This window comes from Canis lupus, chromosome 25, assembly GCF_003254725.2.
Source record: "Canis lupus dingo isolate Sandy chromosome 25, ASM325472v2, whole genome shotgun sequence".
Taxonomy (NCBI): Eukaryota; Metazoa; Chordata; class Mammalia; order Carnivora; family Canidae; genus Canis; species Canis lupus.
The window spans coordinates 49361746-49380419 of record NC_064267.1 but is presented as its reverse complement, the minus strand read 5'-3'; the positions used below and the strand labels follow the sequence as shown (position 1 = coordinate 49380419).

The window sequence follows — 18674 nt, the reverse complement described above, 5'->3', positions numbered from 1 at the left end:
CCCTCTTGTAGAGGCATCGTTTGGGACATATGGTCTCCTGGTCCCTTGGGGGCAGCAGACGAGACACTGGAGTGTCACACACAGGTTCTCCAGCACTTGGCCTGGAAATGCTATTGTCACCTGCTCCCAAAGCTCACTGGCTGGGACTAGTCACATGGCCTTGCCCAGGTGCAGGGGTCCTGAGGGCCAGGAGGGAGACATTCAACATCCGGGTGCTACACCGAGTCCACCCCACGGGCCAAGGCCAGGTTGTTTTCATAAAGGCTGGTTCAAAACACAAAATAATTAGCAGACAGTCCCTCAAGAAACTGTCATTTAACTTCACTAACCTCTACCACAGGTTGGGCTCAAACTCCTGAAAATTCACAGGTAGCACAAGCAATGGCCGGGGGACTGATGGCGGGGAAGGGGACCCATGAAAGAACTAAGCTCTTTAAAAATATTCATTAAAACAGACAGAAAGGCAACCAGTGGGATGAGCACAGCGGCATGTAATCAATAAGCGCCAGTGGGGCCTCGGCCCCTGGCTTGCACCCCGGTTTGAGTGAGGCGATGTGGGGCACTGAGGGTAGGCGGGTATTACTGGAAGGTGTTGCCTCACTTTCCTCTCCGTCCTCAACGTGACGGGCCACCCGGTTCCCAGGACGGCAGCACGGGGTCCCCGGTGTGACAGCTCCACAGGGACCCGTGACTCCAGGGGGCTCGCCACGGTGGGGCGCGCGGCGGTGTGGCTCTCTGAGGGCTCAGGCTTCTGGGGGAGGCTCCTATCCCGCCTGAGCGGACGGGTCCTTCTCGGAGTCCTCTGGCACCTGTGCCCGGGGTTCCCGTGCATCGTTCACGCGTATTCTCAGGTGTCGCTAATGCACTAAGTTTCATCTTCCAGGCTGCCTGGGCGAGACGCTTCTCCCTCGCTTTCCTGGTGGTTCTCCCTCCGTGACTTCGCTTCCACCCTTGAGGGGCAGGTTGGGCAACGGGCCGTCACTTGACGCCTCTGTCACGGAGAAGCTTCTCGTGCTGCTGGGACTCCGTGCTGAAGACAGAGCTCCCGCTGAGCAAACACACAGCCCCTCCAGGGTCACACGCCTCCCTGCCTTGCCCCTGGACCCGCTGCCCCTGCTCAGCCACAGGCGCCAGAGTCACACAGCAGGACGGCGGCCGGGAGCCTGCACACCCCCAGCATCCCCGTGCCCGTGGGCCCAGGAAACAGCTAGAAGTGTGCCCCTCAAACTGTGAGCAAGGCGGACTCAGGGCGGGATGGGGCCTCACCGTGCATGTTGTGCCCACGTTTGCAGCACCAGCAGCCCTACGGCATCCTCTCAGGAGAAGTCTGAATTCTCCTGCATACCTTATATCATGGACCAATGGGAGGATGTGGACAGAAACCACGTCCCCTCCGATACAGCCTGGCTCGAAGGTAGGTATTAATTGTTGAGCCAAAGCCATAATTAACACTAAGCAAAGCTGCGACCTTGGATATTTACGGGGGTCGTGGGGTTAATGCCGCTTCTGGCGAGAGGGGACGCGGACCCCAGGAGAGGCTCCTGGCAGGCGTGCACCAGGGGCGCCGGTCTGCTGGTCTTCGGGACAAAGTTCACTACACATTTTATGTCTTAGTGGGAAACTCATTAGCAATATGATTGTAGGCTAAGATTACCAGCATACTTGAGGAATGTAAAAACCACCTTGGCTGCCTTTCGAAAATGATCCTAACATATTCCAATATCCCCTTCGTTCCCCCCGGGGCGGTCCGGAGCCGTTACAGCGCGGTTTGTGGGATTCCTGGAGCCCTCGATGGGGAATTCTCGCCCTCACTCCCAATCCCCACACGGAATCCCACCTGCTCTGCTGACACCAGGCACGTCCTGCTGGGCCCCGGGCCGACGCGGCAGGCGTAAGTACGGACGCTACGGGCAGAGTCACAAATCAAATGCTCTTCCCTTGGTCAAATGTGCACAACAAACCCACGAGCGGCCGGTTTTTCACTTCATTTCCCACCTTTTCGCCTGGACGAAATGAAACGGGCCGAACCAGGGCCTCGGGGGGGCGCCGGGCGGGCCTCAGACGGCCTGAGCACGAGGCCGCCGGGGCTCCCGACAGGCAGGGTGGGCCTGCGTGAGCTCCGTGCGTCTCCTTCACTGCCACGTCCTCTTCCACGGAGACGGAGCTCCGTTGATGAAACCCTTGGCCTCCCTCTGCTTCCTCATCCACCACCAGGGAGTTGGAGTGGCCAATCACCGATTTAGGAAGAGAAAGTGGGGTGTGTTCAGCTCAGGCTCTGGAACCTTCCTCCGGGAGCTGCGGCCGGCAGCAGGGAGTGGGCTCCCCACCTGCCAGACCCTGAAGGGAGGCCCACCTTGGTCCCGCTGCACCGGCACTGCGGGTGAGGCTGCCCCACCCCGGGACCCTGCATCTCAGCCTTTATCTGCAAGAAAGGTGACACCGCACCAGCCTCAGCCCTGTCTCAGGTCTCTGTACCCGGGCGGGGGCGACAGCACTGCTCACCCCAGCCCTGCCCTGTCTGGGGGCATGTGCACGGTAACCACACCCCTCCGGCCTGCTAACTGCTCAGCCCTCAGCCTAGGAAGCTCCTCCAGGGCTCACCCCTGGACACCTGTGGTGTGGCCAGCACAGAGTGGGGGTCCCCCCACACCAAGAGGGATTTCAGAACTCCAGTTGTAGAACCTGCCATAGGGCATGAGGCTGCCTCACAAGCTTCCAGCACGGCCAGGCGAAGCCCTCCTGTCCCCTCTCCACAGCCTGCTGAGTGACCTGAGTCACACCTTGTCTTCAAGGTTCTCCTCACTAGGTGGAAATAGGGGGACCTGGCCCAGGTGTCTCCATGGTCCCTGGGGTGGGGCCTCATGGATTTTTAGAATCTCGAGGAGACCAGAGCCCTGCTGGCTCACCCATTCTGTTGGGGGCGCAGCTGGCCTCTGAAAATGTGCTTTGGAAGAACTGGGCCAAGGCGAGCAAGGCTGTGTTTCCCCAGATGTCCAGCACCGAGGGTCCTCACGCAACCGTCCTGGGGAGGGGCTGCTGTTAACAGAAGGGTCTCCGAAGGGCAGGAGGCCCACAGCAGCTGGAAGGCCCGTCCCCCAGGTCCTGCTGGAGGAAGCATGGACAGGATCCAGACCCGCCGCTCTCCCCTCGGGCTCCGCAGGCCGCCCCTCCCTGGCCATCGCTTCCTGACGTGTTGCAGACGATCGAGGAGAGGAAGCCACGGTGGTGGGCGCCGTGCCGCTGGGAGCCAGCGAGAACCCGGCCCCTTTCACCTGTTCGCCCCAGAGGGCCACCTGCCTCCGCACGAGGCACAGCCCGTGTGTCTGCCACCCCGTTCTGAACACCCAGGGGGCTGGGGTCCACCTTACTCCACCCCTTCTTGTGCCCAGAGGTCTTCCCTGGCCAGGCTTCTAGAAAACTCTTCCCTTCTCACCCTGAATGTTTTCCTGCTCTGTCTTCAAAAGCCCAATCCTTCCCTCCCATTGGAACCGAAGCAGTGCACCATGGAGGGGCCAGGTCAGCCGCCTCCGTCCCTCCTCTGGTGTCTCCTGCCCTCCCCCTCCTGTTTTCCCTTCTTATTTGTCCTGTTGAATGTCAAGTGGGCCTGCCGGGCTCCTCCGCAGCAGCAGCAGCTGCAGAAGGGAGCAGAAGTGGATTTCCCATCAGCAGAGAATGCCTGCCCTGAGTAACGTGGTGAAGGGCCCGTCTACACTGGCCCGGGCCTGCGCCGGCCCCCGCCTGTGCTCTGGGGACAGCCAGGACTGTTGGGCCACCAGAGGTGGCCCCCGTGGGCGGGAAGTGTCCTCGGCCCCATCCTCACAATGTTCCAGGGGACACCATGGTGCTCTTCCGAGGTCCCCAAGGTGCCCCAGGCGGAAAGTGGAACCACGTTGACCACAAGGTATCCAGGCCTGTGGGCTCAAGGTGTCACCCGGGGCAATGACCCCTGACCCCGTGAGTTGCACACAGCTCTGCCCTGCAAGGAGCTTTCTCCCCAAGTGTTTTTACAGATCGTTAACTCCTGGTGGCGAGGCCAGGGCAGGGGGGAAGCGGAGCTGCGTGTTGGTGGCTGCAGAGGCAAAGAGGCTCTGAAATTATAATAACATGAGTCAACGCGAACCCAAATTAAATTTACACATGCTTCGAGAGCGCTGTCTGCTTTGCAAGGCAGGGCACACTGGCACGGCCAGTGACCACGGCTTCTGCCTCTCCGTGGGCCGCAGCACAGACGGGAGGACAGCGGTGATGTGATTCCCAGCTGACGTCTTATTTACTGGGGCCGCGGTGGGAGCCGGCCCTGCGGCAGGTAGGCAGGGCGGCTGAGAACTGGGAACCGCCGCCGGGGCCCGGCTCCTGCTGGGAGGGGGGAAGGAGCCCCTCGAGACAGCAGACTCGGAGCCAGAGAGGCCTGGACTGGAAACCTGACTCCCGGTGCAATCCTGACACATGAGCATGGCACTGTGTGTGTGCGTGAGTGTGTCTGTGCTGTGTGTGCATGTGAGTGTGTGCATGCATGTGGTGTGTATATGGTGTGTGTGTGCAAGCAAGTACGCGTATGTGCATGTGGTATGTGTGTATGTGGTGTGTGTGCATGAGTGTGTATGGGAGTGTGTGTGCATGACTGTATATGGTGTGTGAATATGCATGAGTGAGTGTGGTATTGTGGTGTGTGCATGTGTGTGCATGCATGTGCATGCACTTGTGTATGCTGTTTGTGGTGTGTGTCCGTGTGCATGAGTGTTATGGTGTGTGAATGTGCATGAATATGTATGTATGTAATATGTGTGGTGTGTGCATGAATGTGTATGTGGTATATGTGGTGTGTGTGTGTATGTAGTGTTTGCATGAGTGTGGATGTGCATGTGTATATAGTGTACGTGCATATATATGTGACATGTGTGCATATGAGCATGTGCATGTGTATGTGGTGTGCGTGCATATGTGATGTGTGTGCATATGAGTATGTGCATGCGTATGTGATGTGTGTGCATACGAGTGTGTTCATGTGCATGTGTAAATGCTCTGCATGCATGTGTATGTGACATGTGTGCATACAAGTGTGTGCATGTGTATGTGGTGGGCAGGCACACCTATGTGATGTGTGTATACGAGCATGTGGATGTGCGTATGGTGTGCGTGCATGTGTATGTGACATGTGTGCATATGAGTGTGTGCATGTACATGTGTATGTGGTGGGCGTGTACGCTTGTGATGTGTGTGCATACGAGCTGTGTGCATGTGGATGTGCGTATGGTGTGTGTGCATGTGTATGTGATATGTGCGCATACGAGTGTAGGCGTGTGCATGTGTATGTGGTGGGCGTGCGCGCATATGTGACGTGTGTGCATACGAGCACGGGCGTGTGCATGAATGCACATGCGTGTGTGAGACCCACAACCAGTCGGAGGGCCCGGGGGCGGCGCTGTGTGGCCCGAGGGCTCCCTGCGGGCAGCGGGCCAGGAGGCGGCGGGCACCCCTGGGACGTGCGGCGCTGCCCCGAGCACCCGCTGACACGGACGGCCACGTGCCCGAGCGGCTGCTGAGCGGAAGCGGGCGGGACGGGCGTGAGCTCAGGGCAGCAGGCAGCGGCGGTCCCGGGGCGGCGCCCGCACAGGTGAGCCCAGCCGGGGAGGGGCCGTGCCTGCAGGCGGAGGGCATGGGTGAGGGCAGGGGCCGTGGGGGCACAACGCGACGGGGACCCGAACTCTGCCCCCTGCGCCCGCCCCGGAGGTGCCGTGGGTCTGCTGAGCCAGGGCTCGCGGCGAGAGGGCACCAGCCAGCGGTGCCCAGCTCCTGGGTAACAGTAGTCCTGCCTGCCCGGCCCCACAGGCCGCACCTGGACAGCGGGCCCCTGGCTCTGGGGCCAACGTCGTGGGGCGGGGGCTTCACGCCTGCCTCCCGGGCGGGCCACGCTGGAATGGGGAGGGGACGCAGGGCAATGCCCAGAGCTCAGGAGCCACTCTCAGAGCGACAGGGGCAGCGCTGACGGCGAGGCTCCGCGACAGCAACACGCAGGACAGTCCTAGAAGACGGCAGGGCGGACACCTCACCGGCAGGGCAGCTGTCCGCGTGGGCCGCTCCGCCCCGCCTGCCCCCACTCAGCCCCTCGAGCCCGGGTCACGGATCTCCCCCCGAGGCCACGAACCCCGCGTGTCTCCTGGACGTGCGGGTCGGGGGAGACGAGGCCAGACCCCCACCCTGAGGGGCGCACAGGCCCAGAGGGGGAGGGAATGGGTGTCCGCCCCTCCCGGGGACAGCAGCCCTCCCTGCCGTGCTGCGCCGTTGAAGTCTCGCTAAATGACCGTCTTGCTTCTCACCGCTTGGGTGTCAGCCTCTCTACACGACGGCGGCCCTGCGTGGGGGTTTCACAGACGGGCTCTCGGCGTGGCCTCCAGCAGGAACGTCTAACGAAACAGCCCGAAGAGAGCCAGCTGCCACGGCGGGTGGGCGGCAGGGAGAGCTTGCGGAGTGGGCAGCCGGCCCCTCGGGGCCCCCACCCGCTGCGGCAGGCAGCTCGGCGGCCCTGCGACGTTCAACCTGCCCAGTCACTATTGTCCCACGGAAACGTCTCCATGTGTGTCACCTCCTGGAGGAACAGACCCCACACTAAACTGGGGGGTGTTGCAACCTCCTGCCACCTGCGAGGTGTTGGGGTCCGAGAGCCTGCAGGAGGTGGTGCCCGTGTCCCTGTGGCACCCGCGCCCCGTGGGCTGCTCTGCATGTGCCCGGGATGCACATTCCCCTGGCCTTAAGCACCCACGAGGCCACCGGGTCTGGGCGGGGACTCCCACATCTTTCCCTTTAAGCTGCTCTGGGGTTCAGGTCTCCTGCGGTCCTTTAACTCCCAGATCAGGACACCGCAGGCCACCATCACGCTGCCTACAGGTGCGCTCATGGCCTCGGAGGGAGGGACACGGCCAGGCTGTGGGGCCGAGACCCCGACATCAACCCCCCGCTCACTGGCTCATGGAGAGGGAGGGGTGTGATCTGGAAGGAGAGGCACCCCAGAGCCAGAGGGGGGGGGTCTCAGTGGTTCATGGAGAACTTCAGTCTTTAAAGCCTCGACGGCTGTTCTTGCATACACCTGCTGGACCCCAGCCTCTCGGGCATTACCCTCAGGATAGTGTCCCACTCACAAGAGCCGTCCCCTTTACCTGGACCTGAGTATGACAGACATTCGGGTCCTTCATCCCATTTTCCACTATTTCTCCACCTGCGCCCCCTTCCAGAGATTCCGACACCAGGGCCCTGGGATGGCACAGCTGCCAGCAACAGCCCCTCCTCCCCACCGCCTTTCGTCAAACACTCTTGGGCACGTCTCATGTGTGGACCCGAGAAGAATTTCGTTGAATTAAAAATTATATTAAATATTTGAATTAATTGAGGGAAATAAATGTCATGGTCGCAATTAGGAGTAATTCCAAACAGCCTCGCAATAAACGGAGCTCCTCATTCAAAGACATTTTCTGCTGGATTCCGCAGCTAAGAAAGGTCCCCCGCCCTTCTCATAGTGTTTATGAGCTATTATATATATTTTTTTGCTTTATGGCATCTTTGGGTTTCATTACATGATCTAATGGCTTATCGCTAGCGTGCATGAAGGGGTTTTTTAAAAATATCTTCAATTAGTGACTGGCCTCCGTTCTAAACTGTCTCATTAGTTGCAATGGCTTTTTTTTTTTTTAAGATTTTATTTATTGATTCATGAGAGACACACAGAGAGAGAGAGAGGCAGAAGCAGAGACACAGGCAGAGGGAGAAGCAGGCCCCATGCAGGGAGCCCGATGCAGGACTCGATCCCGGGACCTGAGCCAAAGACAGGGGCTCAACCACTGAACTACCCAGTTGTAATGGCTTTGAATGAATTTTCTTTTTTTGGAGGGTGGGGCGGGGGAGATGAGGTAAAAGGTAAGATTCCTGGAAGATAATACTGTTTATTGTTCTGCTCTCCAGTAGACCTCACCTCAATTCCTTTTTCCCGTTTTACGGAATCGTTTAAAAAGTTCAAGGCAACGTCCTGGCGCAGTATGTTGGTGAGAAAAGCCTTGACTTTGACATAAACGACGACTCCAATGCCACGTCAGCTTCTGAGATTAACACTCCATGACGGGGAGGAAGCATCTTCTCCCTCCAGCTTATGAAAATTTTAAATACACGAAAGAGGGTTTGATACCAGAAATACGCTGAATCTCCTCAGAGGCATTTTTAGTATTTACTGAGATAGATTTTTCTTTTTTTCTTTTTTTTCTTTTTTTTTGACCGTAGATGAGCCGAACTGCAAAACCGAGATGAAGCTTACGAACAATTTCTATGCTTTGGACACATCTAGCCCGAGTGTGTCAACCCCCCAGGGAAGTACCTGAACGTTCAACTGGCCCCACAGTCCATCAGTAAAACCTCCACGTCACGTGCCTTATTCTTTTGATACATTACAGAATTTATTTTTCTTATTCTTCATCTAGAATTTGATCTAAGTTCCTAATGGGATGGGTCTGCTTGCTTTGTGTGTGTGTGTGTGTGTTTTGTTTTTTTGAACATTTGACAGGTTTAGGTATCACGCTATGACAAAGGCCCTGCGAGGTGTTCCTCTTCTGAACTCATTTCTGCATGTTGGGGGCTGTCCCCAGGGCAGGGGGGCTTTCCTGGTCCCCAGGGGGAGCTGACACCCCAGGGGCTCCTCACCATGGCCTGAGTGATCTCTGACAGAAGAACACAGTCATCCAGAAAAACCACACTGCAGGCCGACGCCACTTAGAGACGCACTTCACCAAACGTTGGATAGTCCTTCCCCTCTAGGCGTTTGCTTTTCCCGATTTTGAAACTCTTAGGAGTCTGAAAGTCATGAGCCACGGAAAGCCCCCGTCTCGTTCCCTCTGGGAGGGCCAGCGGCCGCTGCCTGTCCCCGGGGCCTGGGTCACCCTCAGGCTCGCAGCCTCGGGGCCGGGATGGAGCCAGCTCGGCTCAGCAGGCCAGGGACGCGGTCCAGCCAGGGCCTCAGGCCCACAGGCGGTGCTGGGTCAGTGGGTGAGGACCTGAGCCCTGCCCTGCGGGCCGCAGGGGCCGCCCCAACCCTCCAGCCCTGCCAGAGGGGGGAGCCCCGCGAGAAACCAGTTTTTTTGTCTTTTATTTATTTTTTTCTCGATTGCATCAGGATCTTCTGAAGTCAACTTTCACTCGGGCCTGAGCTTCGCTATTCCAGAGGTCTGTGCCAAGGATCCGTGAGGTAGCCTTCCCATCTGTTTATTTATGTTTGGGTGCTTGGGGACAGGGGAGAAATGCACAGAGACCCCTGACCCCCAGCAGCTCGGCCCACATCATGGGAAGCTGTCCGGCCTGATTTATAGCACGCCCGTGACCCTGGTCAGGGAGCTGAAGTTCACAGCATTTTCTTGGCTCCCATCTATCCCTAAATGTCCAGCTCAGTGGAAGCCAATCCCTATTTCAAGGTGATGTGCAACTCTGCAGTTTCCTAACACGCAGCCAATGCCAGCCACGTGAAAAATAAAGCATCAGGGGTGAGGATGAACCCTGTGTTAGAATGCTTGGCTGCTATCACATATGCTTAATCTTTCTCTTTTTCCTCTTCTCTTCTCTTCTTAGATCTTTGAGCTAAATTCATTTCCCCCCACGGAGGAAGCTTCTGGAAGAACGGCAAGAAGCCTGTCCCAGTGGGTCACACCGAAGTGGCCTTTTCGTTCTTGGCAAGGACCTGCAGCTGGGCCTTCCCTCTCATCTGTCATTAGGTCTCCTTGACCGGCCAAGTGTCCACCGTGTCCCCCTCCACAGTCTGTCCGCTGTGGCCTGAGACAGACGGCCTCCAGATGTCCCCTCTTTCCAGCCAGGGTTTGCTTACTTAGGTCAAAGCATTTGGAGAGGCGGGAAAGCCGCTGAGCGTATTCCATAGTCTCTGCATTGTTTCCTGAGTCTTGTGGGTAGCAAGGGAAAGGAAATCCTGAGCCGTCCTTCCAAGCGCTCCAACCAGCTTCTTCCTCGATGGACTTGATTTATTTTTGTTCCTTCGTGCGTTCTACATGAAGTCACGGACAGAGCGTAGTCCACTGCAGGTGCCCCGTGGAGGGCGGGGCGGGGAGCTCCAGTGCGGTAGAGAGAGAGAGAATGGAACCCAGAATGCCCCTCGTGTAGCCTCACTTGCACCTGGGGAGCTCGCAGGAGCCGGGGGTGGGGGGGCTGGGCAGGCCCCCCTACCTGAATCACAGCTGCCGCCCACAAGATGCTCACCTCCATCTCTTGGGGAGAGATGCCTCTGCTCCAGAACAGGAGGAAAGGGCTAAGATTTATGTCTTTAGAAAAATACCTGTTGGCAGCTGGAGGTGGGGGTGGGGTGGGGGGAAGGGAACCAGCATCCGAGGGAGAAAGTCAGTGGGCTGCTGTCCAAAGAGGACACAAATCATCACGAAACCTGAGCGACTTGTCGTAGGAGCGCAGGGGCATTGGAGCATCTCATCTGCCCGAATCCTTACATGTTCCCCCAATTCTTTTGCAAAAGAAAGACATGAAATAGCTGTGTCGGACATTATAAGCTCCAGGAACGTGGGAAGGAAGAAAAACACTTTATGTGTGATTAAGATAACCGCAGCAGGCAAGTCAAGGTTTTTTAAGCAAATTTGGTTTCCACTTTCTGGATTTAGTCACACACTAAGCTTCTGGGCAGTTGGGTTCCCCAACTGAGGGAATCGGGGAACTCCCAACTTAACAGAACACCCCCTTGACAGAGGATGGCTGCCAACCCCCCGAGTGGCCACCGTGGTCTGCGATTCCCCCGGGCCCTCGTTATTTGGGAAGATGGTCCCCACCTACCAGCATCCTGCCTTGGGCCCCGGCTCCCCATCCTCTGTGCCTGGTGTCGTCCAGACAGGCCACTAACGTCTCCAGGACACGGCCCGTGTGTCAGCAAGGTGTTAGACCTGCAAGTGAATCTTTTTTTTTTTTTTTTCTTGAGGAAATATGGATCGGTAAACTTAGAGCGAGTTACAGATACGGTTTTGAGCCGATGCATAACAGTCCCCGGCCCAGGATGGGTTGGGGGGTCAGGGACAGTAGACAAAGAGATGAATCACAGGCTTCCAGCTTCTCTTGAGCAAGACCTGAACAAACACATTTTATTATTTTGTTTTTGGAGCTGAGATGTTCCAGAACATTCCTTTACAGGCTCACTTATCAAGTCTTTCCAGACAATGTGACTTTTGGTCAAGTTTTGCTTCTGTCCTCCCCTGGCAGGGTGGTTCAGCAGGACACTGAGTTGTGCTTAGGAATGTGCACATAGGGACGCCCAGCCGTCTGTAGAGTGCCTGTCTCCTTCACACCCACCAGGCGCCCCAGCCACCCCGACCCCATGCACACCCTTGCAGGGCAGGGTCCTCACTGCTCTCGGTCCTGCTCAAGAGAAGCCCAGCCCCAGTCGCCCACCATTCCCATGCCCGCTCCCCGCCTCACCTTCCCTCAGCACCTGTGCCTGCTGACCTGCGGTGTGTGTCTGGTCTGCTGTCCCCACCCTGCCAGGGGGAGCTCGTGACCCAGGGACCATCCTTCTCCTCACCCAGTCACAGCCTGTGACGTGGAGCCCAGCACAAAGCAAGCACATGACAACTACTAGCTGCATGACTGAGCAAATCCACCTCAGCGCCATGCCTTCCCCTGGCCTTCCCCGTGGTGTCCAGGAGACGAATCCTTCTCTTCGTTGTTTGCAAACCACCATTAGCCAACACTGACCTGCAGTATCTTAACTGGTTGCTTACCTACCTGTCTCCCTGGCTGGACGGCAAATCCTCCATAGGACAATGCAAATAACCCCACCTCTATGTCTCCAGCACCAAGCATGAAGACTGCAAACAGTCAGTGCTCAATAAATGTGTGTACTGCACAAAAGAAACACGCAGAAGGAATAACTCCGTCTCGTGCTACCAGTGATTCTGAACTCCCCACCTGCACTGAGCGTGTGTGCCTCTGGTGGTATGTCCACAACCTTTAGATTTTCCACCTGCAAAAGGGGGAAACACTGGTCACTTGTCCACCGAGCTGCCCAGGTGCATAAGGCTCAATGGGCATCTGCTGGGTGTGACATGCCCCCGTCCCTGGCGAGGCCTGCCTCTCTCCCATGCATGTGCTTTTTCATAATTCACAGTTTCTAGAGCATCTGGAAGCTTTATTTTGCATGACCTTGAAGACACACATCTAGTCAAATTAACAGGCATGTAATCCAACTCGTAGAAAAGAAAAGACTATCACCCTCCCCTCCCCAGACTGGCCGAGAAATTACTACATCTAAATACAGACAAATGAAAAGACACACAGGTGCTCTGATTTTTTTTTTTTTTTTTTTTTTTGGTGCTCTGAGAGTTTGGACTCAACCTCCTCTTTGAAATTTGTGAGAATCACTTCCACTTGGGAGGAGATGCTGGAAGCCCTGACGCACCAGCCTGTGCTCCTGAGACCCCTCCTCGGGCCTGTCAAGCCCCCCAGGGTTGGCCAGCTTGTTCAGGGAGTGGGGGCAGAGAGGACCTGTGGTGGGAACGCCCAGTCCAAGAGCCACTCCTCTTCCTGGTGCTATGGTAAGAAACACTTCCTCGGGATCCCTGGGTGGCGCAGCGGTTTGGCACCTGCCTTTGGCCCAGGGCACGATCCTGGAGACCCAGGATCGAGTCCCACGTCGGGCTCCCGGTGCATGGAGTCTGCTTCTCCCTCTGCCTATGTCTCTGCCTCTCTCTCTCTCTGTGACTATCATAAAGACAGAAAAAAAAAAAGAAACACCTCCTCAACGTTTTGTTTTAATCGTAATAAAAAACACATGTGCACCATGATTTGCAAGCGCCAAAACCCGGAAGCCACCGAAGTGTCCGATGATAAATGGATGAAGAAAGAAATGTGGCGTGTATACACAATGGAGTATTACTCAGCCATAAAAAGAAGGAAATCCTGCCATTCCTGATGACAGGGATGAGTTTTGGGGCCACTAAATGAAATAAGTCAGAAAGAGAAAGGTGCAAATAGCATAATCTCACTTCTTTGTGGAATCTAAAAATAAAATAAAATAAAATAAACACCTCACAGGTACCCAGAGCTGATCGGTGGTTGGGGAAGGGGATACGCAAAAGGGGCAAAGGAAGTCCAAGGTACAAACTCCCAATTACGTGACACTCAAGTCCTGCGGATGTAGTGCCCGGCGTGGTGACTGCGGTTAAGAACACCGCGTGTCTGACACTTGCTAAGAGATAAGATCTTAAAAGCTTTCATCACAAGAAGAAAAAGCTTTGTAACTATTACGGCGAGTGAGGTTGGCTAGATTTCCCGTGGCGACCATTTCCAAATATGCGCAAATATCAAAGCTTTGTGTTGTGCACCCAAGACTGTCACGATGTTCTACGTCAACTACATCTCAGCAGAAAAGGAGAAAAGACCTACCTCCGAAAGGTGCAAAAGTCAAAGGAGATGATGTATGTAAGGTACCTGGACTGAAAAAAAAAAACGTATATTCCTACCTTAAAAAAACACAGCGTAACAATTACCATCTTTATTAGCTTTTTAAAAAGATGTTGTTTATTCATGTGAGGAGAGAGCGAGCGAGCACATAAGCCAGGGAGGGGCAGAAGGCAGGGGAGAAGCAGACGCCCCGCTGAGCAGGGAGCCCGATGCGGGGCTCGATCCCAGATCCCCGAGATCACGACCTGGGCTGAAGGCAGATGCTCAACCCCCTGAGCCGCCAGGCGCCCCCAACTTCATCATCTGTAAGTGTTCAGTTCAATGGTGTTGAGAACGTCCATGCTGCCGCTCAACCAATCTCCAGGACTTTTTCGTCTTGCAAAACTGACCCCCGTGCCCCGTAAACATCGCCCATCTCCCTCCTCTGCAGCTCCTGTCTCCGTGACTCTGCTTCCTCCAGGGACCTCACGTAAGTGAACCGTGCAGTGTCTGTCTTGCTGTGACCGGCTTGTCTCACCAGGCATCATGTCCTCCAGGTCCACCCCTGTCGTGGCAGGTGCCAGAGGCCCCTCCCTCTACGCACTCTGTTGTACGGGGCGCACTACGTTTTGTTGCTACGTGGCCCTCAGCGGGCGGGGAGGCTGCTTCCACCTACGAACACGGGCGTGCAGATTCCCTTGAGAGACCCCGCTTTCGATCCCCTGGGCACACACCTGGGATGGCCGGATCCTAGGGTGATCCCACCTTGAACTTCTTGCAAAACCTCAGCGGCTTCCACGGCAGCTGCACCATTTCGCACCCCGACGGCGGCTTCTCCACGGCCCCGCCGGCACCTCACCTGTCTGTTCCGCGGCAGGAGCTGCCCCGACGGTGTGCACGGAGAGCTCACTGTGGCTTTATTTGCATTTCTCTTACGACGAGTGATGGTGAGCGGCTCTTCGTGCCCGTTCGTACATCGTCTCTGGAGAAGCGTCCATCCGACGCTTTGCCCTTTATAAAAATCAGATCATCCGGGGTTCGTTGTCGTCACGTTGCAGACATTCTTTGCACGTTCAGGATGTCAGCTCCTTCCTTCTCAGATACAGAATTTGCGAATATTTCTCCCATCCTGTAGACGGCCTTCTTCACTGTGCCTGAAGTTCGACAGAGTCCCGTCTGTCTATCTTTGCTGTTGCTGCCTGCCTTCTGAAGACTTCCCCAGAGAGCCCGGAGAGCTCTTTCTGAAAGTATAAAATTCCGTCCCAGTGGTGGTAAACAAGCTGCAGCAGTAGCCGGTGCCAGGGCTTCTTGTGAAATCGCTTCTTGAAAAGTGCTCCTCACCGCACTTGACGTGATTCCCCACCCCGGGGCAAACAATCCACGTCGCTCACTTTTCAAGTGAGTTTGGTACACATCGCTCTCTTCCTGCGGGTTCCCCCCGGCCACGCCCTTTGCAGGAAAGGGCTGGAACTGCCAGGCTGCACCCTGCTCTCCCCCTCTAACCTGATCGGACAGCTCGTCCATCACCGCCTCGTCCCACGGCACGCCCTGGGTCACTGCGTCGGTCCCTGCCGCCACCACCGCTCCCAGCGGGCAGGACCCCTGCGCAGATGCGCAGAGCATTCAGCTGTGGCCGGGCCGAGCCCTCGCATTTGTTTCTTCCCTACCACCCCACACGTCTCCAAGCCAACCGGAACCTGGCAAATATCAGACACCCCTGAGAGCACAGGAGGGGGACCATCCTCTCTTCAAGATCACAGGACCCTGAAGACGGGGAAAGAGACACCACCATAGGGTCAGAGGTCATAAATTCAATCCCGACCCAGCCAAGGGCCAGCACATGAACCAGGCCTGATGGGTGATGACCCCTTTGAGACCCACACCCAGGTGTAGAAAATGCCATGAATAACCCCCGTCCCAGTCACTGGGCCATCCCGGACCCCTACTGTGCAGGCCCCTGCCCTGGGCCTGGCACGCGGGGCTTCCCCAGTACTTGTGGAGCCGTTAGGACATGGCCCGTCCACACTGTGCAGATCACCACACTGAGCCCGGCTAGCCGTATCAGCGTGAGTCGGCCACATCGGACAGGGTGGGGCCCTGGTATCACCAGAGAGTCACCAGCTTGGAACAGGTGGTCCCGCTGGCTGCGGCCAGGGCTGCCACGGAGGGGCGGCGAGGGGACCTGCGGTCCAGCTGAGTGGGAGTGTCACACAGCGACACGGTGGGGGCTGGGCACAGAGGCCTCCGCACCTCTCCCCAGAGCCGGAGCCCACAGCCACCAGTTGCTTCTGGCTCAGCTGCAGAATCACGGGAAGCATGGTGTGCATCAGGGGAGAGGCGGCCCCGGGCAGATGGCAAGGCTGAGGCTCAGGTCGACCCAGAGAGGGCCCGGGGCCACAGAGCTTCATCTGAAACAGCTGTCCCAGGGACGTCCGAGGGCCCCTAGTCCTCTGAGAGCTGCGGGCAGGTGCACCCGGGGCGCCCCAGGGGTGTGGGCTCAGGTGGGAGGGACGCGCCCAGGTGTGTCTCCACCTCCCGGTGCAGCGCTCTTGGAGCTCCAGTATCTCCATCCCTCCATCCAATCACCTGGGGGGCTTGCCCCCTGTGGACGGGACAGCCTCCCGCCGGCCTCGCGCCCCCACCCTGCCGCCCAGCTGTGTGAGCCCCCACCCCATGCTTCCCCACTGGTCCTCCTCCTTTGGGGTTGCACCCAGGGACCCCGGGAGGCCCCTCCCAGCCCCTCCAGCAGCCTCATTCTGGTGAGGACCGCCTCACACGTCTCTGCGTCTGGTTTTCAGGCACTTCGTCTGTAACACAGGACCACGTGGCGCCCACAGTGGGCAGCGAGCCTGTGCACGGGGCTCCGTCACCCCTCGCCGCTCTCAGCATCTGGGGGTATTTGCCAGCAGCTCACTCGGTGCCAGCCCCATGCACCCGGCACCTGATGGGCAGACCAGGAGACCATGCTGTGTTCCATTTTACTGAAAGGTACCCAGGCATGACTCTCCCATCAGGGCCCGTGCACCCCCGGAGCTGTGCCCCCAGCCCTGAAGAGACACGGGCACTTCACTGCAGAGCGTGTGTGTGTGTGTGTGTGTGTGTGTGTGTGTGTTCAGGCCACAGGAGTAACATCAATACAATATTTCACTCCCCAAATCACAGTGGCCCACACCCCAGATCCGCGTGTACCTCTTTCCCCACCACCTCCCCCCCAACTGCTGTGGAAGTTCATATTCTCTCTCTCCCCCCTTCTGCACACAGCGATTTAGGGGATGTGGCCCCTCCAGCTCCAGAGCTCCCGTCTGCAAACGGCCCCAGCTCACAGAATGGAAGAGGCCCTTAGAAGACGAGGCTCACTCTGCTCTCAGCTGCAAACCCAACACCCCCACACTGCCAGGAGTGTTCTCCTCAGAAGGCAGCCAGGGAATTATAAATCACAAATACTTTTTCCTGTCACAGAGAAAATGTGGTTTCGTAGCACAGACACAGCGTATCCCCCCCCAACAACTCTTGCATTTGTGCATCCTGCAAACACGTCCTGTGTACGGACCAGGTGCCTGGCCGTGGACAGGACCGGGCAGGCGTACACACAACCCAGATGTGGTCCCCAGGCCACTCACAGGGAGACGGGAAGGCGGATGTGTCTGGGGACACTGACAGCAACAGTATCAGGCCTTGGGGAGCTCAGGGGTCACACGAAACACCGCAGGAGGACCACCACAGGCCCCCGAGGAGGAGATGCTGGGCTAGGGTACTGGAGGGAGGAACGGAGGTGGGGGCATGCTGGCGGGGGGGGGGGTGCAGGTGCCGAGAAGCGATGTTCAGGGAGGCAGGCACTTGATCACTCATTCACTCTTCCCCCTCTTGCAGAGCCCCTGCTCCCTGGCAGCCCCTGCTGCAGTGCTGGGCACGGTCAGCAAGGGAAAGGCCCCTTCTCCACCCTGCAGAGCTCATCTGGGGGCGCTCAGAGGGGCAGCTCAGCTAGAAGAGCAAGCAGGGCCCTCAGCCACTGAGGACCTGGGGCAGCACCATGGCGGAGTTGGCACAAAAAAAAAAAAAAACGTATTCAAGAGGCCCGGAGATGTGAGACACTGCATAGGGCACATTACACACATTATTCCACTAACAGCTTACGTGATTAGATCCCACTGGTGACCTGGAAAGGTGCCTTGGCTGATAGTGTAATAATGGCCTGAAGAGCAGTGAGATGCCCATTAGAAAAACCCAAACCCGGAACGCCGACAACTCTTAGGGCTGGCAGGCTGTGGGGACAACAGGAACTGCTCGGAAGGCACATGGGGGCCGCTTGGAACGTCAGCGTGACATTTCTTACAAAACCGAACACTCTGACCGCACGCTCCAGCAGCAGTACTCTTTGGGATTTGCCCAGAGGAGCTGGAAACTCACATCCACACAAAAACCTAAATGCAGATGCTTACAACAGCTTTATTCATAATTGGCCAAAACTCGGAAGCAACCGAGATGCCCTTCAGTCGGTGGATGGATAGACCGTGGTCCATCCAGACGTTGCCACATCACTCGGCACTGGAAGGAAATGAGCTCCTGAGCCATGAAAAGACAGGAAGGATCTTTCAATGTGTATCACTAAGTGAAAGAAACCAAGGTGAAAAGCCTACATACTGTATGAGTCCAACTATAGGACCTTCTAGAAAAGGCAAAACCATAGAGACAGTAAAAAGATGAGTGGTCACCATGGGTCAGGGGGTGACGGGAGAAAGGGATGAACAGGTGGCACCTGGAGGATTCCTAGGGCGGTGATAATACTCTGTATGATACCATAGTAATGGATACACGTCCTTATAGGTTGGTCCAAACCCACAGAGTGCACAACACCGGGAGGGAGCCCTCATGTGCACCCCGGATTTTGGGTGATGATGCTGTGCCTGTGTGGGGTCATCGGCCGGAACACATGTACCATCTGGTGGGGGATGCTGACAACAGAGGAGGCTGCGCATGTGTGGAGGTGGGGGGACGCAGGAAATCTCCCTCCTTTCCCTCAATTTTGCTGTGAAGGAGATTATACTGATCTGGAAAAGAAACAAGTCATAATAATATTAAAAAATGCAATAAATCAGGTAAATAAAAAATTTTTTTAAAGAATGACCTGGAGAGAGGAAACTGCAGGTCCTGACGGTCCAGGAAGAAGGGCCCCTGTGTCCCTTGCTGGCACCGCCGGGAGGGATGGGTACCGTCCCATCGTTGGGAATCACATGATCACACGCTGCCCGTTGGACAGA

The 18674-nt window shown here is 56.7% G+C and overlaps 1 protein-coding gene across 2 annotated transcripts in view; it reads right to left on the bottom strand.

The window, feature by feature from the left end:
- The window catches only part of TWIST2 (twist family bHLH transcription factor 2), a 51199-nt gene that overhangs the window by 16399 nt on the left and 16126 nt on the right, over window positions 1–18674 (bottom strand). The window lies entirely within an intron of this gene.